Source organism: Monodelphis domestica, chromosome 7 (genome assembly GCF_027887165.1).
Source record: "Monodelphis domestica isolate mMonDom1 chromosome 7, mMonDom1.pri, whole genome shotgun sequence".
Classification (NCBI taxonomy): Eukaryota; Metazoa; Chordata; class Mammalia; order Didelphimorphia; family Didelphidae; genus Monodelphis; species Monodelphis domestica.
The window spans coordinates 100,898,629-100,916,709 of record NC_077233.1 but is presented as its reverse complement, the minus strand read 5'-3'; the positions used below and the strand labels follow the sequence as shown (position 1 = coordinate 100,916,709).

The following is an 18,081-nucleotide window of genomic DNA, read 5'->3' as shown; positions in this document are numbered from 1 at the left end:
TAGTCTTTGTCCCTTGGGGGGAAATTTTCTGCTGTAAATTACATGTTTATGAAGCATTTGTTATGAAAATTCCTATGTCAATCCATTATTTCATCCTCATAGAGCATTCCTTCTGACCACCCAGAAAGAGTCTGTTCTTGACTTATGAGGCAAACCCTTGGGATCAGCAGAGACACATAGAGGTTAAAAGACTCTCCAGGTATTACAGACTTGTAATGACAGAGACTGGGTTTTAATCTGAGCTTTCCTGACTCTAAGCCCAGCATTCTATCCATTATTCAATTATCCATTATCCACACTTTTGTTTTTGGATCAATATTTTTCCTCCCTCTAAATCCACTGGACTCAGGCAAAGTATTCAAGAATGGAGTAGAAGTTAGAAGATCTGAATTCTAGTTCTGATACTACTGATAAGACTTAGAGAATGTTACACAGCTGAGCACAGCTGTGTGGGATCCATTTCTGGAGCTAAAATTCTTCATCTGTAAAATAAAAAGACCAGATTAAATGGCTTTGGCATTCTCTTCCAGTTTGAAATCAATATTCCAGTGATATTGTGGTTTCATGACCAGACAACCTCTAAGCTCCCTTCCATTTCCTTTTTCTTTGAAAGTCATATCTGCTAGATAATCCTCTAATATCTAGGTATTCCCAGATGTTCAGGGGTCTGAGAGTAATCATTATTGTTAAATGTAGTTATAGTATAGACACCATCACATTTACCTTCTGTCTCCTGATAATGGCCTATGGCACAGGCTACGGAGTTCAGAGATGCTTAAAATCTCCCATAGTACAAAGCAAAATGGTACCACTGATTTAAGAGACATATTAAAAACTTGGACTTTACAGCACGAAGGACCACTCACAAGAGAGTGTGTAAATATGAGGATCACTGATCAAATACAATGTTCCCTTTGGAAGTTGTGGTCAAGAAAAGAGGAAAAAGAAAGGGAGAATGAAAATGAAAAATATCTGGTAGCAGGATCCATCACTGACTGAACTTAGTTTCAGTGAAATTCTATTAATGTCCTATACCTCACTTCCTACACCTTTAAATGAAGGTAATGCTTAGAAGCAAAAACTTTGGTGTTTGTCAAATTTAGGGTAAGGCACACAGCAAAAAATAAAATTAGATAATGCATATATGTATATACACATGTGTGTGTAGAAAGATAGATATGCATGTATTAGATAGCCTCTAGGACATAAAATCTAATATTATTATGACACATAATCAAGGTTAGGTAAATTATAAAAATTATCTTTAGCCATGTCCCTTGTCTGCCATTTTATCCCAAAATTTTTGCTTTCATGGTTGGCAAGATGGAAATCATTCTTATAACTTTCCAAGTGACCTTCAAACTAATTTCAACAGGCACAAGGAGGATTGAAAAGATGACGATGGACTTCCACAGAGCACTTCAGAAATTCAGGACAAAGTTTTCCTACACATGAGTAAATAATTCCAAGTTGAAACAGAGGGTACCAAAAGCCCTACCAAGAGGAATTTCTCTTAGCCATCCTCACTGTCTGGCTTGGAATGGCTCATAGCCAGCTACTCCCTCAGCACTCTGGGGATCAATGCGCCTTCAAGATCCTCACCCTCCTCCTGTTTAGAGCCAATGATTTCCTTCTGCCCTCTAGCTTTTCATGTGCATCGTCTCAGTACATTCTCCTTAGGGTCACTAATGCACTGTGGAGGACAGCTAGTGCTATATCAGAAGAAAGAATAGTACAGGGGAAGTGAGCCAAGCAGAATGGGATGCTCCACAGACATAGCTCTGTCCTATAGGGCAAGAAAGAGAAAGCCAACTGGTCCTGAAGTGGCCAGGTGTGGAGGTATTCTTGGAGCAAACAGAACCACAGGAGATGTCTACATAGACCACCACTGGCAATTTTTCATTTGTATATGCAAAGCACAGATCCCATTTAGATTTCAAAAAGGTCATAGGATCACGAGATCATAAATCTAGAACTGAGACTTGATGCATGCATATAATATATACTCTCCTCCTCCTCTCTGTCTCTTAAAATTCCCAGCTCCCTTCAAAGCTCAGCTTAAGTTGGGTGAAAGAAGGACATCAAAGATGTGTGAGCAGCCCTGAAAACAGCTTGGCACGCCCTCCTACCAGAGATGCTATTCCTCCCTGAATACCCCGTAAATGATAATAATGGTAATAACCAATATTTATATAGCACTCTTAGGATGTTAGGTACTATACAAAGCATACACTTTGCAATTACAATGTCATTTGACAAATTGAATATAGATGTGTGAATGTGTTATAGACATATATAAAATAATGATAGGAAAAGTTGAAACAAGTAGCCTTTGTATCACACATTAAGATTTACAAAAAGCTTTACAAATGTCATTTTATCCTCATATAACAACCTTGGGTGTGATTATCATCCATATTTTACAGTGGAGGAAACTGAGGCAACAGACATTAAAGTGTCATTCAGCTAGTGTCTGATGTTAAATCTGAATTCTGATCTTCCTGATGCTATGTCTTATACTGTACCCATTGCACCACCTAATTGTATAATTCTTCCCCTAATAGAGTTTCAGATTTGTTTTCATATCACCTGCACCTAGCACAGTGCCTGGCACTAAAAAGATGCTTAAGTACATGTTTTATTGTTTCACTTCAGAGGACATCTGCTTCAACCTCCTCATGTTACAGATTAAGAAACTATGGATTAAGTAACTTGCCATGGTTACTCCAGTGACAAGTGGCGAGCCTAGAATTTGAAGCAAATGTCTTGAATCTGCCCCTAGAAGTAATTTTCCCACTTTTTAAGCCTCCTGAATCTTGGCATTGCAAAGAAATTGGGCATTGACTGACCTGGCTTAGCTTTTTAAATTGCACTTGATGAACCATTGATTTGTGCCTGACTCCTTCTCCCTCCAGGAAAGGATCACGCTGTCTACATCCAGGTATTGCCATTACCAGTTGGCACCAGCTCTGCCCTGAGTCCATTTTGAAAGTCATATTTTCAAAAACTTCATCAAGAATCTCATCCTATTTACTTGGGCAGGAAGGCCTATTACTCCTATCCTACAGGTTATAGGAGAGTCAACTGGTACAAGTTTGAGATCAGTAATCAAATCCAGCCACCAACTTGCAAAGGTTTGTTTTCTGTCTGTTAGCAATGCATTTGAATGTGACTTTGACCATTGTGAGGCTAGAGAACAAGTCTAGATGCCTTCCAGTTCTTATAAGGTTTATAAAATAAGGAATAATTCCTATAATGATGGCTCAATCAAAATGTGTTGGGTTGGCTTAGAACTTGGAGAACTTTCAAGCAAAAACGGGATGACCACTTGTTGATACTATCGTAAAGTGAATCTACGTTGAACTAAATGACCTTTGAGGTCATCTTCTAGCTCTGAGAGTCTGTGATTCTTTCTGGTGGCTGCCAGGATGGCCTGTGATAGAAGAAAGAAATAAAAATTTGGAGAAGCAGCAAAGGTAGAATATGTAGTTTGTTTGTTTTTTAATCATTCTGTAAAAGAAGACTTGAAGGGCCCAGCTGAATTAGATCTCCACAGTAACTGGTACGGTGCACCCCTCATCCCAACTGTAATCAGTGAGCCTCAGATGCCTAGTTCCAGCATATGGTTTATTCACTCTGCCTGGCCATTAGTCTATAGTGGACCAAAACATGAACATAAACTTTGATTGCATAGAAGGTAGCCTCACAGTGAGAAATTAATGGTGGGAGATGAATTATGTGCCTCAGTCAGAGATAAGGTGGTTGGGCAGACTATGGAAGTTGGAGTTGATGCTAGGAAAAAAAAAATAGTTGCCCTGAACTGCTTGACTGCGGAGCTTTCCAGAGAGGTGGAGTATCTAAGACCACCCCAGAAGTGGATCCTGACCCCAGGAAAGGGATCCGGGGGGATCAAAGACATGATCACAGGTAACCAAAGCTGTGGCAGCCCTTTCAGGGTCCCCAGTGGAGTATGAGGCATGGATATCGACTCTACGTGATCAGACGGACTCAAGTATGCTATGCCACTCATGGGAACCTTGAAAAGCTGTGAGTGACCAGATGAAGTTTTCTGTATGTCCTTATTACCAGTTACCAGCACATCTTAACAAAACATAACACTTACACCTTACCCCCCAGAGAGGCACACAGAATCCAAAGCATCCACACCAGAGTCTGTCAGAGATGGATTATCTCCCTGAAGAGGGAGTTCACAGGGGATGTCTGATAGGTCTGAGGGAAAGAATCCTAACTACTCTGACTACCCAGTGGAATCTTATATCTCTGGCTGGGACAAACGTGTAACAAAATTCTTAAGCCTGATCTTTGCTTTCATGAGGGAAGAGATGGACCCTTCCAACTAAGGGCCCTCAAGGTCAGGGACATGAGATAAGGAGGCAAAGCAGTATGATATGGGGAAAAGAGCAACTAGGCATGCTGGATGGAAAGAAATAAGAAGCTAACACTGCATTATTTTATTATATTTATATCAAAATACAATTTTATTTTATTTATACCAAGCAGTTGGGTTCAAGATATCTTACTTGAAGCCTACTACCTATGAGAAAGAAAGAAAGAAAGAAAGAAAGAAAGAAAGAAAGAAAGAAAGAAAGAAAGAAAGAAAGAAAGAAAGAAAGAAAGAAAGAAAGAAAGAAAGAAAGAAAGAAAGAAAGAAAGAAAGAAAGAAAGAAAGAAAGAAAGAAAGAAAGAAAGAAAGAAAGAAAGAAAGGAAGGAAGGAAGAAAGGAAGGAAGGAAGGAAGGAAGGAAGGAAGGAAGGAAGGAAGGAAGGAAGGAAGGAAGGAAGGAAGGAAGGGAGGAAGGAAGGAAGGAAGGAAGGGAGGAAGGGAGGAAGGGAGGAAGGAAGGAAGGAAGGAAGGGAGGAAGGAAGGAAGGAAGGAAGGAAGGAAGGAAGGAAGGAAGGAAGGAAGGAAGGAAGGAAGGAAGGAAGGAAGGGAGGAAGGAAGGAAGGAAGGAAGGGAGGAAGGAAGGAAAAAGAAAGAGAAAGAGAGAAACAAAGAGAGAAAGAAAGACACTGATATATCTGTTCATACTGGGTTTATGCCTGAGACCTAGCAGATCTCAATGTCAATTCTGCTCTTGAATTGGCACTCATGAAAGTAGAGCTGACTGGTATTTTCTGCTCAATAGATGGTACTTGACATGGTGGTGTTATGTTTTAGAAAAGTGCAGCTTGATTACCTCATTCCTTCTGTGCTTTGGATTGTCTATAGGAGAAGAGAACATATGGATAAAATATGTTAGATGATATTTGGTCTGGTCCTGTGTGGTATTGTGCTACTCTGGGGCTCATAATCATCATCATCATCAGCAGCAGCAGCAGCAGCAGCAGCAGCAGCAGCAGCAGAAGGGACAATGGTAACTTGAATCCCAAACTCTTGCATCCATGATTGGATCACTCCTCTGTTTAGGCAGAGCCTCTCTCTTGAAGGCTTGATTCAACTGGCCAAAACTTAGAATTGCATTTTAGCTATAGTCAGATACTGGTTGGAACTAAAAGGATCTAGAATCTGGCTGTTTCAAATAGTCTAGGCAGCACTGGAGCTCCACGTGAGTCAGGGAAAATCTCAAGTCATTCTCAGGAAGTGTTATAACCTCAGGCAGAGGTTATAAATGTTATAATATATGATAGTACTCAAAATAGTATGGGCTAGCTCTGTGACCCTGGGCAAGTCACTTAGCCTGTTTGCCTCAGTTTTTTCATATGCAAAATGAGTAGAAGAAGGAAATGGCAAACTACTCTATGCTTGCCAAGAAAACCCCAAATGGACTCATGAAGAGTCAGACACAGCTAAAAAATGACTAAGCAAAACAATGATGGGGCTATATAGCTTAACTACTATAGACAGTCTCACATAGCTCCAATAATTTACAAAGAGTCAGTTTCAATGGAACCCTGGCCATAACAATTTATGCCTGAGAGAAAAGCAAGGGGCCAAATGAGACAGCAAAGTGCTGTGGAGAGTATAATTGTTTTAGAGTCAGAAGATGTGAATTTGAATTCTGGATCTGCCACTACCTTAGGCAATTATTTAGCCTCTTCAGCTTTCTGTTTTTTCATCTGTAAAGTGGGACGACTAGCCTATGTCCTTTCCATCTTTAATTCTATGATTCTTTACTTCTAAATGCAGTCTGACAAAGAAGAATTACCAGAAAATTGGAGCCAAGAATGATTCAGATAGATAGTGGCCCAACTACACAGTAACAATGAGATGTCACAACTGTTGCCTGAATTTCCATGTTTGGGAACCAAGAGCCCATCTTATGACTGGCATACAGATATCATATAACCATTGTAGTAATAGAGAATGCAAAAATATCTTCAGCTGAGTAAATGCTTATTTAGACATACTCTTATTTTCTTTTAAAATTTGTAATCAATTTCTCTCCAAAATTTAACAGATATTAAGTATTTTTTTTACATTTAAGATAGATGAAGGTTCTAGTAAGGTTTAAAAATAATAATACTTGTATATATTTATATAGAGATTTATACTTTATGAAATTATTTCACATATTTATTTGTCTGGTATTTCTGTGTTTACTCTGCTTATCTTTTTATTTGTATATACTTTATATTCTGAATGTAACCCCAGTCCCAAAGCCTATTAGTATGAAGCCCTCTCCTCCCTGGGAGAGATTTCTGAGGGATGGGACAGATTTGGCTAGAGAAGAACTTGAGAGCTTTTCAGGAGTCTTTAAGCATCTTCAGGTGCTGTTGTCATTTCAGGCACTTCTGCTTCCCACTCCAAAAGAGTAGATGGAAGAAACCAATCTCACTTCAAGACGCTAACAGAAAAGATTCTTGGAAGTTGCCATCATGAGAGGAGCTGGCAGACTCCATCATACCCCTATCCATAGCTTGCTATACTAGAGACTTCATGGGACTTCCTTTGTGTGAGAGAGATCTGAGACTCTCTCATGGTTGAACTGATTTACTTTGTTCCCAATAGGAAAATTCCTTTTCTGTGTATTTTCAGTATATATTCTCCTATGTATAATTTCTCTGATTTCTGTTTTGCTAATGAATTGGTTCATTGTGTTTCTTTGATAATTGTTACTTCCTTTGCATGTGTTTTCATCATGGAACTGCTATTTAGTAGGAAGAGTGTTAAAGCCGGAATTCTGTGCCCTCCAGTTAAGAAACAGTGATCAGAAGTTAGCCATATCACTTAGACTAACCATATTTAAGAAAGCAGATAGATATAAATCAAGCCTGGTACCCCCACTATCTGAGGAGAGTAGAGAGGCTAAACCGTCTGGCCCCAAACTCCTGTTTCCTCTCCTGTCAAGAATTCGAGTCCCCTTGGAGAAGGGTAGGGAAAGGAAAGACAAGACTTTTCTATTTCCTTTAAAGATGTGCAACACCCCCATCCTACATATGAAGCACTGCCTTCACAGTACATGTATAATTGTTTATTTATTTTATTTACCACATTTTACTTTGCTTGATTCTCCATACACTATGTACACGCTAACTCCTCAAATAGAATGTAATCTCCTGGAGAGAACAGATTGCTTCACTTTTTGTACATGTATTCCCCAGTGGCTAGCATTGAATAGATGTTAATGCTTATTGATTGGTTGACATACTTCAACTCTCTGAAAGATTATTCTTATTATGATACAGTCATAATATATAGAGATAATTTCACATGGAAATTCTGGGTGTGCTTTATTTTGAGTTAACAGAGGAAATATAGCATGTTTACCCTAAGTTTTGCACAAGAAATGCATAGGAAAGAAAGGGCAAGTAGAACTCTAGGTATAAGAGTAAAGGCAAACAAAGAGAGGAGAAGGACTCCAGTAGGGATCTGGCTTACATAGTAGAGATACCATTAAATATATCTAGAGTTTGACTTAAAAGAGAACAAAAATTGTACCCAGTTTCCTCATCAAGTATAGGAATAAGACATCAAAGATGTCCTACAAGGTTACAAGGGCTTCAGCCAGAGGAACACTCATATTAGGAACTGTAAGTGACTGATTTACATGCATCTTTGGGGTCTGTGGATGTTCATTGATGGATTCTTTCTTTTCTTTATCTCAATACAGCATAGTATAACAAAGAACCTGGACCTAAGATTTTATTGATACAAAGAATCCCCTCATAAAGAAACATTCTCTACTAACATAGGTGAAAAACTCTAGCAGAACATATATTCTTAGAAAGTTGCCTACAGTATTGAGAGGATAAATGACTTGCCCAGGGTTACATAGTCAATATTTGGGGTGAAGTGAGGCAGGATTTGATCCCAGGTCTTCTTGGTTCCAAGGCCAACACTATTACTAAGCCATGTAATCTTTCAATAAGAATGGGTAGGGGGCAGCTGGGTAGCTCAGGGTATTGAAAGCCAGGCCCAGAGATGGGAGGTCCTGGGTTCAAATTTGGCCTCAGACACTTCCCAGCTGTGTGACCCTGGGCAAGTCACTTAACCCGCATTGCCTAGCCCTTACTGCTTTTCTGCCTTGGAACCAATACATAGTATTGATTCCAAGACGGAAGATAAGGGTTTTAAAAAAATAAATAAGAATGGGTAGTTAGTACCAATATGTGCATTACTAGTGTATAAGGCATATATTTTCCCCAGATTTCCTAGGTAGGGACTCTGAACCAAGTGAGTGGAAAAATCTCCCAAACTTTTTCAGATCCACAACAACAGAGTTATATCAGATCATGTGATAACCCATCATATATCACTAGCTGATCAACTGGATTTTATCATTGTCTCCAGAAATTCAGAAACACACACACACAAGCTTTAAAAAATTTTTTGATATTTTATTTTCTCAATTACATGTAATAATAATAATAATTTTCAACATATGTTTTCTGAAATTGTAAAATCCAAATTATCTCCCTTCCTCCTTTTCCTTTCCCCTCTAGGAGATGGCAAGTAATGTGATCTGCCATTTTACATAGATTATCATACAAAACATACTTCCATATAGGTCATAGTTATTAGAGAATATTCATATAAAACCAAAACCCAAATATAAAAGCATAAATAAATTAATGTGGAAAATTGTATGCTTTGATCTTCATTTGATTCCAACAGTTCTTTCTCTGGAAGTGGATAGCATTCTTTGTCATAAGTTCTTCAGACTGTCCTGGATCAATGAACTGCTGAGAGTAGCTAAGGCTTTCACAGCTCATCATCCCACAATATTGCTGTTACTTTTTACAGTGTTCTCCTGGTTCTGCTTATTTTACTCTGCATCAGTTCATGTAGGCCTTTCTAGCTTTTTATGAAATAATACTGCTCATTTCTTATACTACAACAATATTCCATCACTATCATATACCACAATTTGTTCAGCCATTCCCCAATTGACAGACATCCCCTCAACTTTCAGTTCTTTTCCATCACACACACACCCACAAAAAAAAACCTGTTGTAAATATTTTTGTACAAGTAGACTCTTTCCCCCCTTTTTTATCTCTTTGGAATACAAACCTAGTAGTGATATTACAGGATCAAAAGGTATACAAAATTTTATTTGGGCATAATTCCAAATTATCCTCTAGAATGGTTGGATCAATTCACAACTCCACCAATAATGCATCAATGCCCCAATTTTGCCACTTTCCCTCCAATGTTTATCACTTTCCTTTATTGTCATATTGGCCAATCTCATGGGTGTGGGTAGTACCTCATAGTTGTTTTAATTTACATTTCTGTAATCAAGAGTGATTTAGAACATTTTTCTTTTCTTTTTTTTTTTGTAAATCTTTACTTTCCATCTTAGAATCAATATTGGGTATTGCTTCTAAGGCAAAAGAGTGGTAAGAGCTAGGCAATGGGGGTTAAGTGACTTGCCCAGGGTCACACAGGTAGGAAGTATCTGAGGCAAGATTTGAACCCAGAATCCCCATCTCTGGGCCTGGCTTTCAATCTACTGAGCCACCTAGTTTCCACCTAGGATATTTTTCATATGATTATTAATAGCTTTGATTTCTTCATCTGAAAACCAGCTTGTTAATATCCTTTGACCATTTCTCAATTAAGTAATAACTTGTACTTATAAATTTGACAGTTCTCCATAAATTTGAGAAATGAGACCTTCATCAGCGAAACTTACTATAAATTTTTTTCAAAATTTGCTGTTTCCCTTCTAATTTTAGTTACATTGGTTTTGTTGGAACAAAATCTTTTAAATATAGTCAAAATTATTCATTTTACATCTCAAAGTGTTTTCTATCTCTTGTATGGTATGAATTCTTTCCTTCTCCATAGTTCTGCCAAGTAAACTATTCATTGTTCCCTTAATTTACTTATAGTATCACTCCTTATATCTAAATAATATACCCATTTTTGACTCTCTTGGTATAGGATGTGCAATATTATAGGTCTATACCAAGTTTTTGCCATACTGTTTTCCAGTTTTCCCAGCAAATTTGTCATAGTGAGTTCTTATCCCAAAAGCTGGAGTTTGGGGATTTATCAAACACTAGATTGCTAGAGTCATTTACCCCTGTATAGTGTGTATCTAACCTATACCATCTACCTACCTTCTGTTTCTTAGCCAGTACCAGACTGTTTTGATTATTACTGCTTTATAGTACAGTTTGAGATTTGGTACTGCTAGGCTGCCTTGCTTCATATTTTAAAAAATTAATATCCTTGATATTCTTGACCTTTTGCTCTTCCAGATTAATTTTGTTATTCTTTTTCTAGTTCTATAAAACCAATGTCTGGTAGTTTGATTGGTACCACCCTAAATAAGTAAATTAATTTAGGTAGCCTCAGGTAGAATCACTTTTGTTATATTAACTCAGCCTACCCATGAGCAATTAATATTTTTCCAATTGTTTGGATCTGACTTTATTTGTGTGAAAAGTTTTTGTAATTGTGTTCATCTAATACCTGTGTTTGTCTTGGCAAGTAGATTTCCAGGTATTTTATATTGTCTAAACTGATTTTAAATGCATTTTCTCTTTCTGACTGTTGCTGTTGGAATTTGTTGGTAATATATAGAAATGCTGATGATTTATTGGATTTAGTGTTCTGCAACTTTTGCTAAACAAATGTGCTTTGAAAGCTTAAAACCACACCGACTTTTGGAATATCTGCATATACACAGAGCTCCATCCTCAGAGCATTCACAACATGCTCTACCTACTACCAGCTCATTTGGAAGAGTCTGGAGAGCCTACTTCCTACAGGCATGACTATGTGCACTGGAAAGGTCAAGCTCCCCACTTGGAGTAAGTGCAGGCATTCTAGAACTAGTTCCGGCCTGCTAATAATCAGGTGAGGAGATGAAATGTTGGTTTACTGCTGAACCAGAATTATGGTGCCATCAAATGACTTCACATATGTAAGCTGCTTTGCAAATGTTTAAGCCCTATATTAATACTAGCTATCGTTGGTCTTATTATTCAGAAGATATAAATAGCCTAAGCAAATCTCTTGTTCTTTCCAGATCTGCTATGTTCAAGTGAAGAAGACATCAGATGAGGATGCTTTCTTGCTATATTTTTACAGCAAATAACTTTTTGTACAAGCTGAAATGGAGGAATTAGTTGGTGGTAAAAGGGATAGATGAAGAATGGATATCTCCTCCTTGAAAGCAGGATCCAGGAGAGGCAGCTGAGGTTTGTCTTGCCGTGATCTTGACCCAACTGGCACAGTTCAGACCCAGGGCACCAGGAGCTGTGAGGTAAGTTTGACAGAGGCTCAATGTCTTCTTCAGCTCTCACTTCAGTTGGGAATTGATGTGGGGGGAGAATGTCCAGTCACCAGGAGAGGAAAAAGGTGAGTATCTCCTCAAGAGAAAGTCTTGCCCAGACCTCCTTCCTAGGCTTCTCAAGATTGAGAGAGCTAACTGAATCTCAGTCAGAATCTTCTTGCTTCTCAAGATTCCAGACCTCCTGGGGTCCCTCCCCCATTTAGGATAAAAGATTCATCAGCCCTTCAGCCTGCCATTCTTACTTGAGTGCAAAACCTCTGTCACAAAACTACTTTGTAAAAAGGTTACTTGGTTAAATGAAACTGGAGTGCCAATCACTAGTGGTTATTACTGAGGATGATACATCAATACGGAGGCTCAAAGAAGAATCATCTTGATCCCTTAAGGTTACTCAGAACATTTTAGGTTATGGAGATTGTTGAGTGAGATGTAGCCAGTTTTGTTCTAGGAATCCAAACCTGTTAGTGCATGTTTGGATTAGGAGATTAAGTTCAGAGTATTGTTCTCTGTCTCTCTCTGTCCCTGTGTCTCTCTCTAGGTGTCTGTCTGTCTCTCCATACACACACATACAGAGAAAGAGAGAGAGAGAGAGAGAGAGAGAGAGAGAGAGAGAGAGAGAGAGAGAGAGAGAGAGAGAGAGAGAAATTCATCCCTTCCATATTAAGGGGATTAGGAGCAAGATGCCTTGTCTATCTGCAAAATCCAAGTAAAAATTTTTGGTCCTCCATTCAAACTACTGAAGAAGTCTGATTTTTTTTCTTTTTTATTCAGTTTACCCTTCCTTATTATAAATTTTGGATTATGTATGCATTTCTGAGTTTCTAAACCTTTTCTGTGTTCTCTGCTGGCCTTCACATGTTGTTTGTGGCTTCCTCAACCCCACCCCTCAATATTCCCATTTAATTTCTTACATCACCCCACAATATATCAAAACTGTGATTGGGAAATTCACGGTGTGGAAGGGATAACTTTACACACACACACACACACACACACACACACACACACACACACACACACACACACAGATTTTCATCTTGCCCAACTGTAAGACAATTCACTTGAAGAAAGAAGAGAATAATCTCTATTATCATCCTGCCTCTTCAAGAAAATTCATATCAAGATTTCTTCCTCTGTAAGAATGAGTTAATTCACCAATAAAAAATAATATTTGGCCATCCTACTCTCTCTAAAGTACCCTTATAAAATAACTGTCACAATTTTCCTGTCCCCACCCTGAAAATGGAGCAGATACTGCTGTCAGCAGAAATTAGGGATTTTGTGATGTTTCAGCAAATTCAATATCCTGGAAGAGAGACTCTGTGGGGCAGATCCAGTTACCATTTTCTCCTGTGCAAAATTAGACTTCCTCCCAACCCACTCCCAAGTCAACCAAAGTGACATTTCACAGAAGTGATTACACCCAACTTGTCAAACTTCCTTTTTAAGGGAATTTTTATTGGGGGGAAAGGGGAGTAGTAGCGGAGCTTTGTAGCTTTGGGAATATTCTGTATATGTTTTTATGCCAACTAAACTCCTGTCAGAGCTCAAAATGTATTCTTTCCAGGTTACTACCAGAGACTGAAAAATTATCCCATCAACTCAACCATGCATTGTGCATTTCACATAGATAGCAAACTACCAGTCTTAGATTTGTGAGGGTAAGCAACTTGGCAGGGAGCCTCTCCCCCCTTCACTCCTTGCTTGTCTGATGTTGCTGGGACAAAAGGACACTTAGAATACTAATGTGGAGTTTTTCCTGGGCATTGATGGGAGGAAGGGGAATGTCTAAGGGACAGGTCAGCTACTATGTTAAGTGCAGGGCCAAGTGTATACACATTCAGGGAGAAACGAGCATACAATATGTTTTCTAGTTCTTTTATGATTCAACCAATAAACATTTGTTAAGCTCCTACTAAGTTCTCTATAAAATAAGAAAGGCAAAAAAATAAGGAGGGAAAAAATCCCTACTCTCAAGCATCTGACAGTCTATTTAATAGGGGAGACAACACACAAACAAGCTATAGGTTAATAGGAAAATATTGTTGTTCATCTTTGCCCATGAACTGGATTTAAATGAGGCAAAGTTCCATAAAGCCATCAGCCTCACAACTCTCTGCCAGAGTCATCTAAGTCCAGAGGCAAGAGAAAAGTCAGGATGACTAGAGATTGTCTGAAAAGCAATGGATGACCTTGGCTTCTTTGATGTCTAATCATGCTCTAAGAGCTTCATGGTGCCTGTTACAGCTGCCTTCATGACTGTTGGAACAATTTTTTTCTCATCCACCCATTCCAGGGGGAGAAGTCTTCACGTGTTCAGGGTAGACATCCCCTAGCCCACCAATGGGTTGAAAACCTGTCAATTACCCTCAACCTGATTTAGCCCATCCACCAAGATGGTTTTAGTGCAGTGTAGTCACTGTACATGTGAAAGCTTCTTGGAGCCACAGCTGAGAATTGGGTGACAGGAGGACAACAACGGTGGGTGAGCAATCCTAACAAATGGCTCGGTAAGTCCTCTCAGCAGAGGTGCTGAACCCTACTGAACATCCCATACAGCACAACTAGGAAATAATCAACAGAAGGAAAGCACTAGGATTAAAGGGCATTGAAGGGAAGCTTCCTGTAGAAATTGGGATTTTAGATGGACTTGAAGCAAGCCAAGAAAGCCAGGATGTAGAGATGAGGATGGAGCATACCATACTGGAGGACAACCAGTTCTATCACATGTATTCCCAAGCCTTGTCTTGCCCTTAGTGAACACTGGCCAAAGATGACCACTTCATCCAGAAAAATAGAATCTGAATTGAAAGGGTCCTCAGAAGCCATCTACTCCCCACCATTTCTGAATAACATACCCAGCAAGTAGTCATTCAGCCTTTGCTTCAAGACACCTACCAAGTTTTGTATGGGTGAGCTCTTATAACAATGACCAACATGGAAGTATGTTCTGCATGATAATACATGTATAGCCCAGATCAAATTATCATCTCTGAGTAGGGGAGGGGAAGGGAGGGAGGGAGATAGTTTGGATCTTATAATTCTGGAAAATGTATGCTGAAAATTATTATTACATGTAATTGGAGAAATAAAATATCTTTAAATTAGAAAAAAAGACCCCTACCAAGAACAAGGACCAACATTTAATATGAAAATGTGAAGTTTGCAAAGATCTTTAATCACATGATTTCATTTGAACTTTATGACAGCAGTGATAGCTACTGCAGGCATATTATGCCCATTTTATAACTAAAGTAACTGAAGACAGATGAGTTAATTGATTTACCAAGGGTCACATAGAGGAGGAATTTGAACCTGGACTTCTTGATCCCAAATCCAACACACTCATCCCCTCCCCTATACAGTCATTTAGACAGCTCAAATTGTAATACTTAGAGATTTCCTTTATACACTCTCAAAGGCCCAAAGAAAGATAAAATGAGATGAAACTGTGAGCTCTTGGGAAGGCATTAGGTGGGAGAAAAGAAAATGAGAAAAAATAGTTTACCTCAAACTCTCTCACATGCTCTCACATTTCAGTCTATTTAGGGGAGTTTATAAACACTGAAGTCAGAATAAATATTTCCTTCTCACTTTCCTCCTCTTTTTCTTTCCTTGGGCTGCCTGGGTATTCCAGAATGAGTCCGTTAATAGCATCTGGACCACATGTGCAAGACACAGCTTTTCAAGAAAGACAAATATAATAGAAGCCTGAGGGAGTCATGAGTCAAAGCAGTTGTGCCACTCGAAACACTCATTTCGCAGATCTCAGGCAGAAATTCTAGCAGTTACATGTTCAGTGGTGTCAAACTCAGTGATACCATTTGAGTTTTCTTGTTAAAGATATTAGAGTGGTTTGCCATTTAGAGTGTTTTCTTTCTCTAGCTCATTTTACAAATGAGGAAACTGAGGCAAATGGGGTTAAGTGACTTGCCCAGGCACATAGCTAGGATGTATCTGAGGTCAGACTTCAACCCAGAAAGTAGAGTCTTCTTGACTCCAGGTCCAGCAATCTATCTATTGCACCACCTAGATACCCCTGGAAATTCTAGGCTTATCTCTTACTGAGATGGAAAAGTAGTCCTTAGAAAGGAATACCTGTATTTATCCAGCCTATATGCAATTATGCTTCTGTATATAAATGTTTTAAAGATTATGCTTCTATATAGATGAAAAGACAGTGCAAACATTTTGAATCATAATCTGAAGAAATTCTTTTTTCTCTGATTTTGTAGAATATGAGAAAGAAGAAACCTCATAGACCATCCAGTCCAATCTATATCTGTGAAGGAATCTCTTCTATAATATGTGAACAAGCAATTATCTGCCAATTTCAATGAAATGTAGCCCACCTTGCCCTACTCAAACACAGTAGAATGAGCCATAGAAAACGCTACAAGATCTGTAACTAGAGTGGGATGAGTGGGGCTTTGACTCAGGTCAGAGATTTTTCCAAAGGGGGAAAATTAGTTTCAATTTGTTACAAATGAGAGTGTATATTGAGGGGAAAGGGAGAATTGGTGAATAATGATAGATATGTTTTTTTTAATTAGTAAAACATTTTAAATACCCAGAGGAAAATAAAAGGAAATTTGTAAAAGGGCACAAGCTGACAGAACAATCTTGTTATTGCCTTATTAAACATAATATACACTCTTTAATAAACTGTGCAGCAGAAGCTCCCATCTTCAAATACAATCAATCCTCTTTTTTGTTCTTTGGATATTGAAATGTTTGTATTCATTAATGATTAAATTCATAATAAAAAAGACATTTTGTTAAATTGCAGTGTTGCTGACAGTGTTTATATTGCTGTAAAGATCAGAGTAGGAATGGGGTGCAGCCAGATGGGGAAAGGATGAAGCTGTGGTTAGGTAAGTTGATTGCCAAGAAGGATGACACTGAAGACACAACCAAGGTCCAACTGGAAGTGCATCTCAACCGCTTCAAGATGTTTCTTGGGTAGGAGGAAAGAAGAAGAGACCAGCACTGTGGGTTAGTAAGGGATACCTTTGCCTCAAAACATTTGAAAAGTGGAAATGCAGCTTCAAGACAACCAGGAGATCAGCAGCAGCCTAAGTATGTCCCCTACTCATAATTGGCTAGTGGAGAGGTAAAGCCTGAAGTAGGAAAAGATAAGTGTCTTATCCCCTTCTGGAGGTCTATGTCTAAGAGGAATAAGGAAAGGGGTTCTTTCACTTAAAAACTTTTCCCTTCCTTGCTTCTCAAATATTCCCAAGAAGAACAGACAGCAGGACAAGGCAACAGTGATCTAGATGATCAAATGGATAGACTATCATGCCTGGATTTAGGAAACCTAAGTTCAAATTTTACTCAGATACATACTAGCTGTGTGATCCTAGTCAAGGTACTGAATCCTGTTTGCCTCAGTTTCCTCATCTATAAAATGAGCTGGAGAAGGAAATGGCAAATTACTACAGTATTTTTGCCCAGTAAACCCTAACTGGGGTCACCAAAGCATCAGACATGACTGAAATGGCTGAATGATGGCAAAACAGACCACTTCAGTGTCTGAACAAGAAAGCGTGTCATCTCTCACTAGAGCTCTTCAAACAAAAACTGGATAAAGGCATAATGAGTATGTGTTAAAGGGAAACTCTGTTTAGTTATGACTTAGACTAACATCCCATCTAACTCTGAAATTAGTGAGTTTCAAGTCTGCCATATTCAAATCAAGTGACTAAGGATAAATCACTTAATCTTTTGAAGTTTTATTTTACTTATATCCAATACAATACCTACCTCACAGGGTAATAGTGAAGAAAATACTCCTGTCAACTGTGATGTGTCAAGAACCTGTGAAAACGCACATCACAATCCATCTATAACATAATTTGTAGCCTTAGAAACCTTCCCAAGATTTAGAAAAGTCCTGTTCACACACCTAAAAAGTATTAGAGGGCAAGTCTTCCTGAGTTCAAAGATTATACACTGTTCTCTAAATCCCAGCACCTTTTGTGATGCCAACTCTCAAGTATTATATAAATGAGGGTTTACTGTTCAGTCATTTTTCAGTCTTGTCTGATTCTTTGCAATCCCATTTAGGGTTTTCTTGGCAGAGATTCTAGAGTGGTTTGCCATTTCTTTCTCCAGATCATTTTTACAAATGAGGAAATTGAGGAAAACAGAGTTAAGTGGCATGGCTAGTCACTTTCTGAGGTAAGATTTGAACTCAGGAAGATGAGTCTTCCTGACTTCATCCCTGCATTCTATCCACTGAGTCCTTTAGCTGCCTCATAAGTGTGATTATTATTATATATAATATTATCATATCAGTGGTTATATATACATAGTTATATATAATAGTTAATATATAGGTAGTCATTGTTTTAAAGACATTGTATCAACAC

The 18,081-nt window shown here is 38.5% G+C and overlaps 1 long non-coding RNA gene across 1 annotated transcript; it reads left to right on the top strand.

The window, feature by feature from the left end:
- The first annotated feature begins 1,959 nt into the window (after positions 1–1,959).
- Positions 1,960–16,780, top strand: LOC103098873 (uncharacterized). Its single transcript, XR_470505.2, has 4 exons — positions 1,960–2,174; positions 2,916–3,134; positions 11,444–11,680; positions 15,946–16,780. It is a non-coding gene; the product is annotated as an uncharacterized LOC103098873 (long non-coding RNA).
- The last annotated feature ends 1,301 nt before the right edge of the window (positions 16,781–18,081 follow it).